Below are 17564 nucleotides of genomic sequence, written 5' to 3' on the forward strand. Positions count from 1 at the left end.
CACCCAATGCACGGGACAATCTGAAGAGAGGAAGAAAAATAAAAGTTTTGTTACGATTGTGACGCTGCAAACAGTGGCCGCGGTGATGAGATTTGAGATTATGCGCTCAAGTACTTGAAAAATTGTATCTATCAGGGGTTCATCCCATCCGCCGCATGTAATCTGCTCTTGCTCACTGCCCGTGAACGGCGCGATCGTGCATGACACTGATAGATTTTACAGGGAACACCTGTTAATTAATGGTGCATTCCGCGCCGAAGCTGTCAACTGAGGCGTACGTGTCCCGCCTACAGCCAGATCTGCGCAACAAGAAATTAATGGTCATCTTCATGCCGTCACGACGAGGATGAACTCATTTGCGATGACCTATTATATAGCAGCACCCTGCGCGAAAGCTACACCAAGCCGTGTCCCGTCCGCAGCAATACATGGGCCGGGATGCTGTAGCGATTCTATTTTAATATCGTTTTCTTTCCGAGCTTCGTTACTGACCCGAGTGGCGCTCCGCCTATGTTTGATCAGCACTATCAGCCGGTCGTGACGGTGGTTGATATAAGGAAATTTAAACGAGCGAAAAGAATCCTTGATAACTATGATAACCATCATGTCGTCACGATGACGATGGAATGAAGTAAGAAAGTTTGATAAAAAAAATAAATAAAAAGGCACCGCAACGGGTATCGAATCTAGGACCTTCCCTCTAAATGTCAGCTGCTCTAGCCAATTAAATGCTCCGCGACGATATACCGGCGAAGTGACAGCCCTAAAGGAGGTAATAGTTCACGGGACGCGGCGCTGTTTGCGCCACATAGTGCGCAGCATTTATGCGCGAAAAAAGGAAGGAAAAAAAAGGAAGAAAAGAAAAAGTACTCCCGCATTTCAATGCAGTCGTGAACTTGTAGCAACGTTGTGGAAACACAATCGCAGAGCGTGCCTCGAGCTGCGTTTGTCATTGTGCTTTCTGCGTGCGCTGCAAAAGCCATGTTGCCATGGCGACCGCGTGCTCCTCATGATCTTGAGCGACTTCCACGGTGCGCTCGACGCGCCGATTCGTTTGCCTTAGCGATGTTTGAAGAGGTTGCTGACCTGTGTCGTTTGGCAGAAGTGAGCAGCGCAGTGCCCCGCGTCTTGCACGTAGAGAACACGTACAGACCGGCCTCTGGCGCCTTTTTCTACACTCGCGCACATGTTCGTTAACAAGCTTATTTTTTACGCCCCCATCTTTTGTAAAATAATCAAACAGAAACACAAGCGATGGAACGAAGTTCCCTAGCTTGGGATCGTATCTGCCTTTGATTGATTACCGAATGATTAATTCGATTGGATGATTAGGAAGTTAGATCATGCTATTTCGACAGTCAGATGAGCCCTCTAACATCGTTATGCTGTTGTAGGGATTGCTTGAGTAGCAGTTGTTAATAAATCAGAGGTAATCGATTTTAGATTACACGAGAACGGGCTCGAAAGTTAAATGTAGCTAACAGTGAAAGCAAAATGCTTACAGACACGGGCATCAGACGAGGATGGTGCTGAAGTTACGTTGTTACGGCGCAAGAGTGAAGGCCGAGAGCCACTTTCAATTTCCCTAATTTTTATGCTTCTATCTTGCCTTCACGATACCACGGAGAGCTACGCCGATAAAGTTTCTCTGCGAAAGCACGTTCTCGATGAAGTATGCATGCTGTATCAGACTTTATGTACCTAGTTACTGCCAAGTGCCGTGCGCCTCGGCTAAATCATTTAGTCCTGTAATTACATTGTACAGAGCCTGAGCCAGAACACGAGTAAACATAGCCTGAATCAGCCGCACAGAGTATAGGGCCCGTCATCGCTTACTGTTGCTTCACCGCGCCGGTTCGTCTACCGGACACGGCTACTTCGGGCGTGACAGATTTGAAAGCTGTCCTACGCGTCTACATTATAATTCTTGCATTTCCAACTCTGCAGCCAAGCACACTTTGAATGTTTAATACAACTACAACACCAAAACGCCGCCCAACGCTGGTAAGCTTCAATCGATGCTGTCTGGCTTGTGGTGAACCTTGTATGGCCTGTACCAGCTCGCAAGCTTGAAAACAGCGCAGAAGTACGAACTGCTGGGTTATAATTGGTAATTAATTATGCACAGTGTTGCACACACAAAAAAGAAGGACATGAAAGAGGCATATATAGAAGAAGTGAATGAAGACATGGTCCTATTAACAAGTGAATATTTACAGGACTTGCATAGGTATTTATTCATTTATTCTATTTATTTATTTACAGATACTGCAGCCCAGAAGGGCTATTGCAGGAGTGGGTGAATACAAATGTGGCAAATACAAATCGTAATACGAAAGAAGCATATGTGAGAACATGACTAAATGGAGTACCCAATAGCATCCCTAAATTCTTTATGTGGTAAACAACGGATGGGACCAGGCAGGTCATTCCAGAGTTCAATTGTGATTGAGAGTGAGTTCAATTTGTGAGTTCAATGTATACATATACATTGCGCACCAAGAGGCAAAAAATATAGATATAACAAAGAACACTTGCAGCATAACTAATATGTCAACCCACACGGCTCTATCGATAGATAAAAACATTTTTTTTTCACATAAATATAGATGGGCTGCTTATGGACTTGTCCGACTAGTCTTAAACGGCTTGTAAATGCTGGTGAATGTTCTTAGGGAGCGGAGCGCATGCGCATTAACAAAGGTGACCACCTGCAGCGCTGATAGGGTGTCGCAATAATAGTGATTTTTGCAAATGTTGTCCTCTTTACCGTTCATGAGGGTGTCTGCCTAACTTGCTCTTTCGGTCGTTCCGATGGAATAAAACAAATTACATCCCTCATGCTTACGACAAGTGGACGGGGGGGTCCTTGTTGAATATGAATCTATAGGCCGGCTGTCTTGGCGGAATACACTGTGTCAAACGGAATAGAGATAAACGCGCTCTTATAAATAACCTCCTGAGTCCCGGGTTGCAGTTAGGTGCATACATTTTTGTAATACTTTCAGTATAGCTTATTTAGACCAAGTAGGTAAAAAGTGTTAAAGCTTACTTCAGTAACACTTTGCGTTTGTATGATGTGGAACGTCCAATATATTGGACACCAGGACTGAACTTGGAATCTTGCATCCAATGCTCCGCCAGTAAAATCCACCAATATTTGTGAAGTGTTTGGTTCAAAATAATGTTGATACAAAGCACAGCATTAAAGCAGGTAGAACATATTTATTTAGTGCACGATAAAGAGCACAAAAGCCCTAGCAGCTATTGTAACACAAACAGTTCGCCATTGCGTTAGCGCGCGAGAACCACTACTTCCTCATGTGTGCTCTCTCAAAACACCGTCTGTCTTTTGTGATGCAGAAAAAAAGATCGCACTTGATGCAAAAAATTTAGTTTTTTTCTGACATCCTTCTAGCCTGCATCGAGCACCATTCGGAATGTCTGCCAACCTCGGCAAGTGCTTCATTGAATTGCTCATAGCCTTCATTGGCCGTAGAGGTTTCCGCTTTATTGGAGGGCTCCAGTTCTCTTCTTCCTCTGTTGATGCCTGCTCGGCCTGTGCAATAAGCATATGACCTACTTCACTGCGGAAGTCGAGAAACTTGAGAATGTATGTAGGCTTCTTTTGCATGGCCTTCATATGCCTGGTGTATTGGATCCACGAGTTACTGAGCGCAATATCAAATAAATGGAAAATGCACCTGATGGTCCATTCTTTAACGCGCGCTCTAAGGCGGTAGTAGCTAATTATTCGATCGGCCATATCTACACCACCCATGTAGGCATTGTATACTTGTACGATGTGAGGCCTTGGTACTTCTATGTACTTTTCTTCTTTGGCAGATCATATGCGGCATGAGTCCAGTGGCTGCGTTCCATGTTGTGACGACAGCAACGTGACTGATTTGTTGTCGTACCACCGCACAACAATTTGCCTGTCATCACTATGGATGCACATCTCCGAAGTACCCCGTCCAACTGCCTTCAGCTGTGCATCTGAGGATAACTTGATACCTTTTGGAAGACGATTGTTCATGATAGGGTCTGTAGCTCCAATTCCCTTTTCAACGAGTCTATCCAGCAGAGATGATGACGTAAAGTAGCGATCGAAGAAGAGCTTTGTGCCTGGACTAAGACTTTGGGAAAGCCTCAAGACTGCTGACTCACCTATTCCAGAACAGCCTGAGAGCAACAATGTCTTCTTTCCCTGGTAAATCTCAAAATCGAGAATAAGACCATCTGGAGCTGCCAAGGCAAATTTAAAGTCCTATTGGATTAGGTTTTCTTGGAGCAAACTGTTTTAATTGCGTCTTTCCGGTAAACGGGATCATTTGCTCATCGATGCTGAGAAATTCCTCTCGCGGGAGTTTGCGACATCCTTCCAGCACCTTTTCAGTTAATGTCGGATCCTCCACAGCCTATCATCCTCTTTGTCCGTAAGAGGTACTAAAAGGTCGTTGACGACCTTCAATCGTGACCTAGAAAGAACCTGTCTCTCGTCATGCTATTCGCTATGATTGTCACTCGTGTATTCTTCATCCAATACATCCTGATTTGTGGATACCCAAGGCCTGACATAACAATTGACATGCCAAAAAACATTTTCGATTCATCAGCTGACGTGTTGAGACTCCTCCCTGTCTCAGCTACGTGTTTTATGTTCATGGCCAGGGCCATGTGTTCATACACTTCGTTGTCAATGTACGTCTCAAAGTGTTTAGCTGGATTCCACGAGGGATCGCTCATCGGTGTCATCCGGCATGACTTGGAACTGCGGCACCCAGGACGGTACTGACCTGTAATTACAAAACAAAAACAATTATTCCGCCTTCCTGTACACGAACAAAATGCTTATTAACGAACCCTGCAAAGTAAAAAACAAATGCAATCTGCAGCAGTCATCGCAATCTGTTCCTTTGACCAATAAGTGCAGGCCAAGTCTCACCTTTCAGTTACCGTCCATAACAAAGGCCTTTTGTTAGTAGACGCTACATAGGTTTCTTCTACATCGCCATCACTGTCATCCTCTGAACTGAGTTCCGTGTTGAGATCCGTAGCGGAAATAGGAGGAACATACTCAATGGTGTCATCATCACTGTCCGAAAGGTCAGAAAATTCTGACGTGTCCTCTTCTGCAATTTTCTCCAAAACACGGTTCGCAGTCGCATCGCTTATCCTTGGTCGATCTCCTGAATCGAGAAAATAAAGGCTATAGTGAAATATTCACGAGAAATAATCAACTTATTGATTCATGCAAAGCAGCGCACGCAAACATTCAAGTGCCACTTTTGCCAGAAAAACACGACCCGAGTCCTGTTGTCCAATACAATGGACGCAACAAAGATGCGCTCGCCAAACTAAAATAAATGAAGGCACCTCGGTGAAACACTCGTTAAAATGTGCCTGAAGTACTTAGGATGAATAACCAAGTTAAAAAATTACACAAGCCCACGCTATATATTTTAAATAACACTTACTTTGACGAGTGGTGCCGTAGAACACGCCACTGGTGAACGCTGCCATTTTGGACTTGCCTTGCAGGCGTGTCGCTGCACTGATTTTGCCCATACTTGATAGATGGCGCTTGTAGATGTTGAAAAAAACTAAAAAGCTGTATTCAACGGCAAATAGTGGGCACTGCGTTCGGAGCAGACGACGACGTGTTGTCCAAAAATATTGGACAATTCCCCATAGCCAGGACTAAAAAAAAAAGAGAAAATATCTGAAATGTCGCCATCCGCTCGACAACGTAGGGTGGTGGTGGTGGTGATGTTGAAGCAGGCGGGGTTAGCCTGGCATACCTAGCCGGCAATTGTTCCTCTAAACAATCACTGCATCCCGATGTAATGACGTCGTGTGGAACTCACAGGGCTGTAATGACACGATACTTTCTTCATTATTTGACATTAATAATCAGTATACCTTTAAAAAGCACCCTCGTCACATCGACAAGCCTTCGTATTAAACTTCGTAGCCGTCCTCATGACTTCGTTATTACGAGTGTCTACTTAATATCCACACCCGCCGCAGTAGTTATGGCATTCTGGAGCTGAGCACGAGATCCAGGGTTCGGTTCCCGGCCACGGCAGCCGCGTTTCAGTGAGAACAGAATGCAGAAAGCACCGAGCTGTTGATACCTGAGTGCGCGTCAGAGAAAACCATGGAAGCAGACAACATTAGTCCCGATTCCTCCACGTCGCAGTCTCACAGCTTCTGTGTTACGTCGGGACGTAAAATCAATCAATCAATCAATCAATCAATCAATCAATCAATCAATCAATCAATCAATCAATCAATCAATCAATCAATCAATCAATCAATCAATCAATCAAATGCATCCACACGCTATTACAATAGGAAACAATAAAACAAATATGGATAAAAAAACGCTCTTAAATTCAGAAATGCAGAGAATTGGGATTGTTGGTTTAGGGCCGCTATTTTGTAGCGATGCCTTATGCCTTATTCTATGCTGTTCTTATCATCCACCACACACGGCCGCCTGATCCCGTTGATAATGTGGGCAGACCGTCGCTCTGACCACTGGCCAAGCGCGAAAAGCCTGAAAAAGCATAGAATCGAAAAAGGCATCGCTACAAAATACCGGCCTAGATCAATGATTGGGGGAGTACGAAGGAAGCCAGACGACATGCACGGCCGGCGCCGTGTTTGCGTTTCCATTTATCTTTTTATGCCTCCATCCCTTGCGCTTCCGCTAGCCGCGAGGCCTAAAGTGGATAACAGCACAGAAAAGGTTTCACCGCCGAAACCACAGAGGAGGCGGACGGTCGACAACTATCGGTTGTCAGTAGAAAGGCACTATATACGATGCGATTCGTGCAGCTATGTGCTGCTGTGGTCACGTATCCGCTGTCAACGTCGAAGGCGCCAATAAAAGGGACGGGTAACCTCCGTGCCAGTCACTGCCTATAGTTGGCAGTGCTATCCGTTTCCTTTTGGCATAGCCGCTGCGCTGGGACAATCTCTTTTGTTGCGTTGTAAATTGAAAATGACGAAGATGCTCTCTGCATATATATATATATATATATATATATATATATATATATATATATATATATATATATATATATATATATATATATACCTAAAAATGCTACATACAAAGAAGGGCACGAAAGAGGAATAGACGAAGCGAAGACATGGCCTTATTAACAACTGATTGTTTACAGGACTTGCACGGGTATGTAAAAAACATAGCCTACCAAGAAGGAAAAATGTCACCATAACAAAGAGCACAGCATGACTAATCGTCAGCCCACACAGCTCTCTACCAATAACGAGAAACATCATTTTTCTTTCGCACAAATATGGATGCTTGGCTTGCGAAATTGCCCGGCCAGTCTGAAAGCCTTCTGTATATAATACTGCTGTTGAGCTGGCCTGAGTGCGTGGACTGACAGCCTTCATGTAGCTTTGATGCTTTAAGGTAACATGTGTGGGCTTATTGACTAGCTGCCTTCACCAAAATAGTTCGTGTAGACGTGACCGGTTGCGGCAGAAAGGAAAGTGGTGGCGCTGGCTAACACTCCCAGCGTTAGTTCTAGTACATAAACATAAATAACTCAGAAAGTGGATGGGAAAACGACGCCGCGGTATAGCTCAAGTGGTAAGAACATCGCAGGCGTAATGCGAAGACGGGGGTTCTTATCCAACCTGCGGCCAGTTTTTTTCCTATCCACCTTCATTTTCATTTGTTTATAATTTATTTAATTCAGTTAAGAACTGCAGATGATTTCCCGTATGTTTTCCTTGTTTGTTAGATTCTTGCGACATGACTAATAAAAAGCAGGTCCCTCGGTTTCCTATGTTCCAGTTTATATATATATATATATATATATATATATATATATATATATATATATATATATATATATATATATATATATATATATATAGTCATACCATAAGAAGCAACAAATAATGTCACGAAGGACAGCACAGGTGAAATAATTTGTAGTTCCTCATTTTATTTTATTAAGGAAATGATACATGAATGAAAGTGAATGAATAAGCAACTGACCGCGGGCGGATACGATCCCATGTCTTCGAATTAGGCGTGCGATGTTCTTACCAATTGAGCTACCGCGGCGTCGTTTTCCCATGCACTTTCTGAGGTATTGCGCCCGTCCTGTGTACGTTCCTTTCATCGTCCTTGTTTTTTCGCGCTGCCCTGTTATCTGTTCAAGAATGCACCAACTAGCTCAAACAAGAGCTCTACTGCGTTTGTAAAACTGCTCTAGACATATGCATTCAATAATCATGTTTCTGCTCTCGTACGCTTCCGCGCTTTTAAACCACTCTTTCAGCTTTGCCTTTAAGCCATACACAAATTCCCGACATCCCTCGCTATCCTTCTTGACCGTGCTTCGAAACCTTTGCTGAAAAGCTTCGGCGGAAAGGCGGTACTTCTTCAGATGCCTAGCCTTAACCTTCGCATAGTCGTGTATATCTTGCGCACTGAGTCTGGTGATTATTTCAGCAGCTTCGCATGGCAACATAGACGGCAACCGCTGTGGCTGTGTACTCTCAGCGAAGTTCTTCTAGCAAGTCCTTTCAAAATTTCCTAGGAACAACCCTATGTTGTTCTCGACTTCAGATGGCTTTAACAGCCTGTCCATGCGGTATGATTCTGCCTCACTTGATCGTTCCAGAGCCCCTTAGCTCCTTCGAGACAACTCCAAACGTTTACTTTCAAGGTCAAGTTGCATTTTTCTTAATTCGCAATCTTTGTCGCGTTCCTCTCTGTCCTGTTCTTCTTTCTTTGTTTCTCCGTTCTGTTCTCCGTTATTCAGTCTTTCTCCGTTATTCAGTCGTATATGTATTTCGATTTCTCTTGCTAGTAATGTTCTCATCTCCGAATAATCCAGTTCAAGGAAAAACATTTTATCTGCCGCAGGCGATTTTCAAAAATTCCGTAAAACTTAAATATGATCACCCCATATATATTATAGTAGTGCTTGGGACTATGTGACATTATCATTTCAGTGCAATAAACAAATAGAGACATTGGTGTTTCGGTCTACACTAATGAGGCTAGATGTGTATGGTTCCCAATTAATTTATGTTTCTTTTCTCTTTATCTTTTAAGTAAGCCTCCTCACGATCTTCATGCGCTCATGTAACCATTCACAACGACGAAAAGCCCGCCGAGTATCTCTCATACCCTCACCAAAGTGTCGTATCAACTGCAAAGCACAAACAACCTCCTACTCACCAGCCCGCATCCACCTTCTTTCTACGGCGTCTCTCGCGTAAGATCTGCTTCCCTGCAGTCATTGCTGCGACCTCGCAAGCAGCCATCAGTCACATCTTATGAATGTGACATCTTCCGCCAGTTCCACTCCGAGAACACGCATAGCTGTCCCTACCCCAAATCCTCGGCGGTTAACTGCGGTGACCGCACTCCAGTATCAAAAAAGTTGGAAGGCGGTTCAACCTCTAGTGTCGATGAAAGACAATACAATTGTAGCGTGTCCGGTGTTCGGGTAAACGCAATCGGACCGGGCTTTATACCGGATGAGCGGGGGCGCAAACATGAACGGCGTGCATGGTGCAGCCACCTGGTGGCGCAGAGCTCAATCAGACAAACGCTTACATTGCAGTAACCAAGTGTATGCTGCTTCGCTGGTGGTGTAAATTTTTGGCAGCGGCGTAATCGTGTCGTATTCAGGGGGGAAAAACTGTAATAATTCGCTGAAAGCTCAGTTTAAAAAAAAAAATGGCTGTGGCTTAGCTAAGGTTAAGCCCAGGATGCGAAGCATACTAGCCTTTATTTTAGTTGTTGAACCACTGTTTAGCCTGGTGAACTGCTGTTGCTTGGTTATATTTGGTTCGGCTAGACGAAGAAACAACTCATGCGTTACTCTGCTTCGCCTTCAAGAGTGGAACGCGACAGCGTTCCCGTCGACCCACCAAGGGGTGTAAGACAATGGGCTACGGCGCAGCGACTACACGCCCCGCATTGGACGTGGTGAGCGTCGAGCAACGCAGCGTTCGGCGCGGCAACGAAATGTGCGCCTGAGCAAGCGACGCACGCCTGAGCCTTAGAAACAGCTCGTTTCTAAGGCAACGCCGCATTCACTAGAGGCGCTTTTGTACCGCTTTGAAGCATCGTACTCGTGGCTCAGTGGTAGCGTCTCCGTCTCACACTCCGGAGACCCTGGTTCGATTCCCACACAGCCCATCTTGCAAGAGTTAAGCCAAAGCCACCTAGAAAATCAGTCTCTGTAGTACGCCGCAACCTTCGCTTCTCATTCCAACGAGAAGCGCTGTCTCCAGGAGGCGTCTCACCTCGTGAGTGTCTAGCAGAGGCAAGCGCAGCTGCTTATATACCGCCGCGAGCGACGGCGCGAGTTGGAGCCCCGTTTCTCCTCTGTCGTGACGTCACGGTGTCACGTGGTATTGAAGGCGACACCGCCGCGCCTGAGGAGCTGGGTTGAGCTCTCGTAATATGCTTCGCATAAAAGTTTTTTCAGCCACCTTTAAGTTAGCCGCGGTACCTTGTGGATATATTTTCCTGCAAGACGACGCTACTTACGTAAGTAGGCTTCTCCCCATTATGACCCTTAGTGTGGTGAAGCCAGATACACAGGTGTCTACAGCATACGAGCAGGTACGTTCATTACGAAACCGCGTCGAGGTTCATGTGTACAAGCATTCTTGATTAATATCCTGCCTCAAGTGGTGGAAGTGTGAAAAAAATGAGACAGTGCAGGACAGGCAGAAAAAAACTGGGGGAAAAAAGGGAGAACTTAGCTAGCGATCTTGAAAGGCCTTACATATAAAGCAATCATATACAGCAAAACTCGTTGCACGAAATGAGCTTTCATGCCATATTTGATTAGGCGCGAAACTATGCGCTCACAACTGACGCCCAAACAGGAACAGGCGCCTGTTTCTGTCTGTGCATATGTCGTGTGCGCACAATTTCGGACCCCATCTACCTTGACATCAGGTCCACTGCAATCGAAGAAACGTCTTTTGCCGCGCTACTTGTTATGAGCTCGTTAGAGTAATTCTGACTTGTGATATTGTCTTACGTGCGTACTCAAGCAAATCTGCCACAGGCTGAAAGAAAAATTTGATTAGAACCCTTTTCGTAAGCCTCCAGGTTTCTGCCCCGTAGGTGAGTACTGGTAATAGCTGCGTCTTACCAGTACTCACCTACGGGGCAGAAGCCTGGAGGCTTACGAAAAGGGTTCTAATCAAATTGAGGACGACGCAACGAGCTATGGAAAGAAGAATGATAGGTGTAACGTTAAGGGATAAGAAAAGAGCAGATTGGGTGAGGGAACAAACACGAGTTAATGACATCTTAGTTGAAATCAAGAGAAAGAAATGGGCATGGGCAGGACATGTAATGAGGAGGGAGGATAACCGATGGTCATTAAGGGTTACGGACTGGATCCCAAGGGAAGGGAAGCGCAGCAGGGGGCGGCAGAAAGTTAGGTGGGCGGATGAGATTAAGAAGTTTGCAGGGACGGCATGGCCACAATTAGTACATGACCGGGGTTGTTGGAGAAGTATGGGAGAGGCCTTTGCCCTGCAGTGGGCGTAACCAGGCTGATGATGATGATGATGATGATGATGATGATGATGAAAGAAAAATAAAAAAAAAGAACGAAGAGGCCACCGGCGAGACTTGAACCTATGTCCGTCACGTGAGTGAGAAATCTGAGAACTAGTTGCGCCAGCAGTTTCTGAGGATGTCTCGTTACACGTTCCCTTCGATGCGCAGCTGTCACCACTGGGACTCCTAGGTGGGGCGACTGGCACTGCCCACGTGTTTCGCTCAAGTCTTTCTAGTGGGCACGCCTCTGCGACAAACAGGAAACGAGAGGGAAACGGAAACTGTGATAAATAGGATAAAAAAAGGTTAGAAAATGCTTGCCTTTGTCAGCGTTGATTCAAGTATTCTGGTGGCAAAACTTTTGTACGTTGTTTCCCACGATATACCTCGTCCGTACGTACACCTTTTGTATCGTTCAGCTGGCAGTGAGCAGGTGACGAAGCGATGAAGCCATTATTCAATGGCACCATTTCAAACTATAGGCGAGAGCGGGAGTTTTCTTGTCCAACGTGCAACGGGCGTGTCGATGTCGGGAAACGCCTCCCACGTTGCCATCTTAAACGTTTGCTGTGCCCCACAGGTTGGCATGAGAGCTTGTGCACGTCAGCGAGGTCATTGTTTGTAGGACATGTAGTTCGTCACTCAGAGAAAATTTAATTTGGAACGTTTTGGCATTCCAGCACAGGTAAGCCAATTTCATTTCCACCTGGGGTTGACGGCGTAGTTGCATCTTGGTGTGTGAAAGGCGTGGACCCACATGAGCTTAAGTTAAGCACGTAGTATTTCTTTTTTTTGTATCGTATGATTCGTGGAGTTTAGCGCCCAAAATGTGCACGAGGGTTTTAAGAGACGTCGCAGTGCAGTGCTCCAAATAATTTGGGACTAAATCGGCTCCTTTAAAATGCCTGTAAATCATAGCCCCAGGGCGCTTTTGCATTCCGCCCCATTGCTATCCCCCGAAAACTAGCTTTAGAGTGTCGCAATTCCACAACTCCACAACTATATATATATATATATATATATATATATATATATATATATATATATATATATATATAAGAAAATGCGCATTTCCGCATGCAAAGCGCTTGCTGCGCCAGGATAGGCGCTGCTTGATATGTAGGTGCACGAGCAGTGCTATTAGGCTGACTCCACACGCTCAAGGGGTTCCATTTGATCAGCGTATCACTCTGTGAACATTATAGGAAAGCCAGACCTGTCGAGCCGATATCGACCTTTCCTGTGGTAAGCTTGTATAATGCATGCCCGTTCAAGGTTGACAAAATACAGGTGTAATGAAGTGAACATAGATAAATCCGAAAATGTGCGCGTATGGCTGACACACAATATGGTATTAATTTACTTGAGTGGAAAGGTAGGTCTTATACGAAAGCTATATCCGCATCGATGCACTATAGTGCAGGTGCATTCGTAGTTCGCGCGTTTTTCTTTCGTTTTTTTTTCGTGGACGAGACCGATTGTCCACTCGCCTTCAGATCTCTTCGGTCAGCAGCTCAGTACACTCGCTCACATTGTCCATCGTAAGGTAGCGCCTGACCAGCCTCTAGCAATGCTCATGCACGGTGGCCAACTGCATGTGGTGGTCGTTGTTTGGATGGCAGGCGACTTGTTCCTTCACGACCCCGGCCAGTCGCATGAAGCAGTCTACTATATACTCGAAGCTGCGGGGAGATGTGACGCACCGTGCCAGAAACTTCGTCCTCGCTGATGAAAGCAAGTTTCGTTCGAGATCGTCAGAGAGCGATGTGGGCATGTAGATGCAGTGCAGGGCTTTGATGGTGCACCGGTTTGTAGCTAAGAAGTGCAGCTACGCAAATGCAGCCACTGGGCTCTCACGGCTCCAACTTACGCACGGTACCTTCGAAGGTAACAGCAAAATTTAATACAATGCCATGCTAGCTACCCAGAAGTTTCTTGCTTTGATGGTTTATGCGCCGAGACGAACATTTTTTTTTTTTGCCACGATGAACATCTCCCTGTATCCTACTTGCTTACAGCCTAAGAAAGGCGTCCGCTACTATTACAGTTAGACACGGAGGCCGATCAGCTCAAGTTGAAATATGGTGGCTAAGGCTGCGACTACTTCATCGCTATTTCACGACAGACAAAATATTGAAGTTGACATGCAATGATGAACTGTGCCATGTTAGCATTCACAAAAATATGTGGAAAGAAGACATGTGTACATTAACGAGATCAATACATACAGAATCGCATAGTGAGAAATATCATACAAAGATCTTGCATTAACAAAAACTAGTATGACAAACACCTTTGTAGTTATACAAACTTATGATATGAAGTTATTTCTATGTAATATTTGTGACAACTAAAATCGGTGGAGCTCGTTAGTCCATTTAGTAATGCATGTGCAGGTATTCCACAGTTTGTCACGAGTTTTTACATTCTTCTACCCTGCTGACACATGTTGTAGTATGTAGTTCCTGGCGTATCCTGATAACGCTCAGACATATTTTGCTTAACCTATTAGGAAGTTTCAAACAGTATAGTTGATGTGTTTTTAGCAATGAATATTTTTCTGTAAGTTGTCTAGCCGTTTGATATCTAATAAGAACATAATATTGTTCAAATGCGCGTCGCTTTTCGAACAGAACTAATAACTTTCTGTTATTAGTTTCTGTAAGTGTGCTTTATACATACGTTAGTCCTGAACTGAAGAGTGAGTATAATCGTATAGAATTTTTGTAACCATTTCGGTAGCAGCGGGTTAAGTTCCTAGAAGCAACCCGCAGTCTTGTACTTGTGGGTCCACTGCGTGCTCCCTGCATGCTCCTCGGTCAGCTCATCCATTTAAAACCTTTATTGAACACATTTTTTAATAACGTTTGGTTCGTTGCTTACTTTGCTGGCCAGAAATAAAATAGTTACACTACAGTTGCGGGGCTTAAGCGCTATTCACAAAGGGGAGGCTTCAGCGCGGAAGGGAGCATGACGTCATCAGCCGCCACTCTGCTTCACGGGGCTCCCCTGCTCACACTGTTGGTACGATGATTGAGGGACGTCAATATTAGTGGGAGGGTTTAGCAGTATATAATTATGGCGCGCTTATATGCAGTGGATTGAGCGTCCGTGTGGTGGATGTGTGCTTGTCAGCAGATGGCGATTACGATGCTCTTGACTTAGCAGAAGAAAATGAGAAGTCGCGCAGTAAAAAAATCGGACGTTTCAAACGTAGTTATGGGCTGGAGAGATGCCACTGTCAGGGTATATGGTTAAAGTAAAAGCGCCGATTAAGGAGTATGCAGGCGCAATTGATCTCTGCCACCGCAAGTGCACACTCTGTGGCGCCAGCTCCGCTCTTTTTATTATTATAATATATTTGTTTATTATTATTTTATAATAATAAACATGTCGCAGTTTCGCGTGAAAGGCGAAGCATCGATAGCGATTGCAAATTATTAGACAGCAATACGAAGTGAACATAGTAGCTTTATCGGCCATGTAAACGTATTCGCTTACTAACTAAATTAACATGGTGTCACGCGCGCACAGGCAAACACGAACACATCTCACTTGATAACTGCTGACACTCGCTGTCAGAACGCTGGAGTGAGGAAGAGTGGCAGCAGCAGCCAGTGAATTCCCATTCGTGCGGCTTCTCGCTTCTACGCGAACTAGGCGCGCGAGATCACAGCCCACGCGAAGCCACCAGCCCTCGGCGCGCCTAGACTTTGTACCCACCGCAGATTGCTTTCAAGATAGGGCCCACGTGGCCGCGCTCAGCCGCGCCATACGCAGCCGCGACCCAAGCCGCGCCATCCCTTGGGCGTGAGCTGCAGTCATGTAGCTTCTTGTTATTAATAGGAAAACATGGAGCAAATATGGAGGCTCCTTGCCATGACAGGATTGAAGAAGCAAGCGATGTGCATTTCTCAACTACTTAATTGTCACTACTACGTGATAGACACGCATCTCCTGCCACTAGTCAAAGAGTTTCCTCTAACTTCGTTATCATCGTTAATTGGCAGTGATTGCCTCTAATATAACTTTATCGCACACCATATTAAATGCAGTCTATTCAAAGCTATGCACCAACTAGCCCCACAACGTGTTTTACTGCAGTAAAGACAGACGGAACAGAGCTGGTGAGCGAAACATTAAAAAGCTTTTTGTACCTTAAGAAGAAAAGAAAGAAAGATTAAGCTAGCAAGTAAACAAAAAAAAAGGTACAGTTTCGTTCAATGTGAGCTGCAACACGGCGTCTATGGTCGAAGCGGCCGACATACAAAACATTGGTTTAATACCATTATTAATAGACGCGGGTTTGCAAGTAGATGCAATTTTTCTAGACTACTCAAAGGCTTTTGACGGCGTGCCTCACCACTGGCTACTGACCCAAATGGTAAAATCTTAACATTCACCCTAACGTTCTAGCATGGATAAAATATTTCTGATCAGCTGGCGTATAATTCCCCTCTGTTAATCACACTACCTCATTTTTCGGAAACGTCACTTCTGGTGTCCCCCAGGGCAGTGTGATTGGACCGTTACTATATTCAATCTCTATTGTTACGGCGCAAGCAAGAGTGGCACCAGTCAGAAGAAGACGATTTGACGTGTGTAGGTAAAATCGGTCTTGGGAGCCATCTTGTTTATGCATCATTGTCCCTCTTGTAAATATCGTAAATAAACCCTTACATGTGATTTCTGCAACGTAACAATATGAACGATCTTCCATATCTACTGTCATCCAGAATTAGATTCTTTGCCAATGATTGCGTCATATATCGTAATGTATCCTGCATCACCGACCAGCTGACATTGCAATTCGGCCTTAACACGACAAGTTCATGGTGCTCATCCTGGCTAATGCCACTTAACCACAGTAAAACAGAGGCAATTTTGCCGTGTACCTTCGTCTTACAAATTAAACGATAGCTGACATCAACGTACAAGTTCCTCGGCCTTCATTTACAATCCAACTTAACATGGGATTACCATATTAACATAACCCTTGCTTTCGCTAATCGTTCCCTCGGCTGACTTAAACATAACATTAGACAAGCGCCTATTCACCTTGGTAAACTTGCTTATACCACGTTAATCGGACCTAAAATTGAATATGTTTCTGCTTTCTGGGACTCTTATAAATGCTGCATTATCAACGACATCGAAGCCCTTCAAAACCGTGCTGTTCGCTTCATCTACTCGGAATACTCACCTTTCGCTAGTGTCGCTGGTTTACAAAATTGCGCTCAATTGCAAGAGCTTTCGCATCGCCGTAAACGTGCTCGCTTATCAATTTTCCATAAACTATATCATCACACATCCCTCCATGACGACTTTTTCCAGCAGCCAGCAGCTATCCTCGCCGGGAATATCCTATCAAAGTAAACAGATGATATGCCACTCAAAACACTATACGCGGACTCTTTCATACCACGCACATCAAAGGATTGGAACCAGTTTCCATCACACATCGCTACAGAAACTAAGAGCGGCAAATTTCAAGACTTCAGTCATGATAACGTACGGGCTACCAACCATCCCTGATTAATACTCCGCTGGCTTGTTCTTCTCACAGTGTGTTTATTAATTCACTAGTTTGTTTTCCTATATGTTTAATTGTATCTTGCACTTTTATTCAATTTACTTTACTTTATACTTTTGTTCTGTACTTTAACCGTTACCGAACTTCTTACCATTGTTTGACTATGTTCTTGATTCGTTCTCCTTTAAAATTCGAGTTATTACGCTTATGTGTTGTTCATGTAAGGTGTAAATATATGCAGTATATATATCCTTTTTTTTGTAGCTATTCTGTATTATTTTTGATTGCACGTTTTATGTATTGTTTTTTTTTTACTGTATTATTTTGTATTAGGTATTTTAATGAGCTTTGTATACACCTGCGCTTATTTGTACAAGACCTCCCCTGTAATACCCTCAACCAGAGGGCCTAATAATGAATGAATGAATGAATGAATGA

The 17564-nt window shown here is 44.5% G+C and overlaps 1 long non-coding RNA gene and 1 pseudogene across 1 annotated transcript in view; both read right to left on the reverse strand.

Moving 5' to 3' along the window:
- The window catches only part of LOC135901074 (uncharacterized), a 264555-nt gene that overhangs the window by 62320 nt on the left and 184671 nt on the right, over positions 1–17564 (reverse strand). The window lies entirely within an intron of this gene.
- On the reverse strand, positions 2229–5527 carry LOC139054865 (piggyBac transposable element-derived protein 3-like; annotated as a pseudogene).

Source organism: Dermacentor albipictus, chromosome 1, assembly GCF_038994185.2.
Source record: "Dermacentor albipictus isolate Rhodes 1998 colony chromosome 1, USDA_Dalb.pri_finalv2, whole genome shotgun sequence".
NCBI lineage: Eukaryota > Metazoa > Arthropoda > Arachnida > Ixodida > Ixodidae > Dermacentor > Dermacentor albipictus.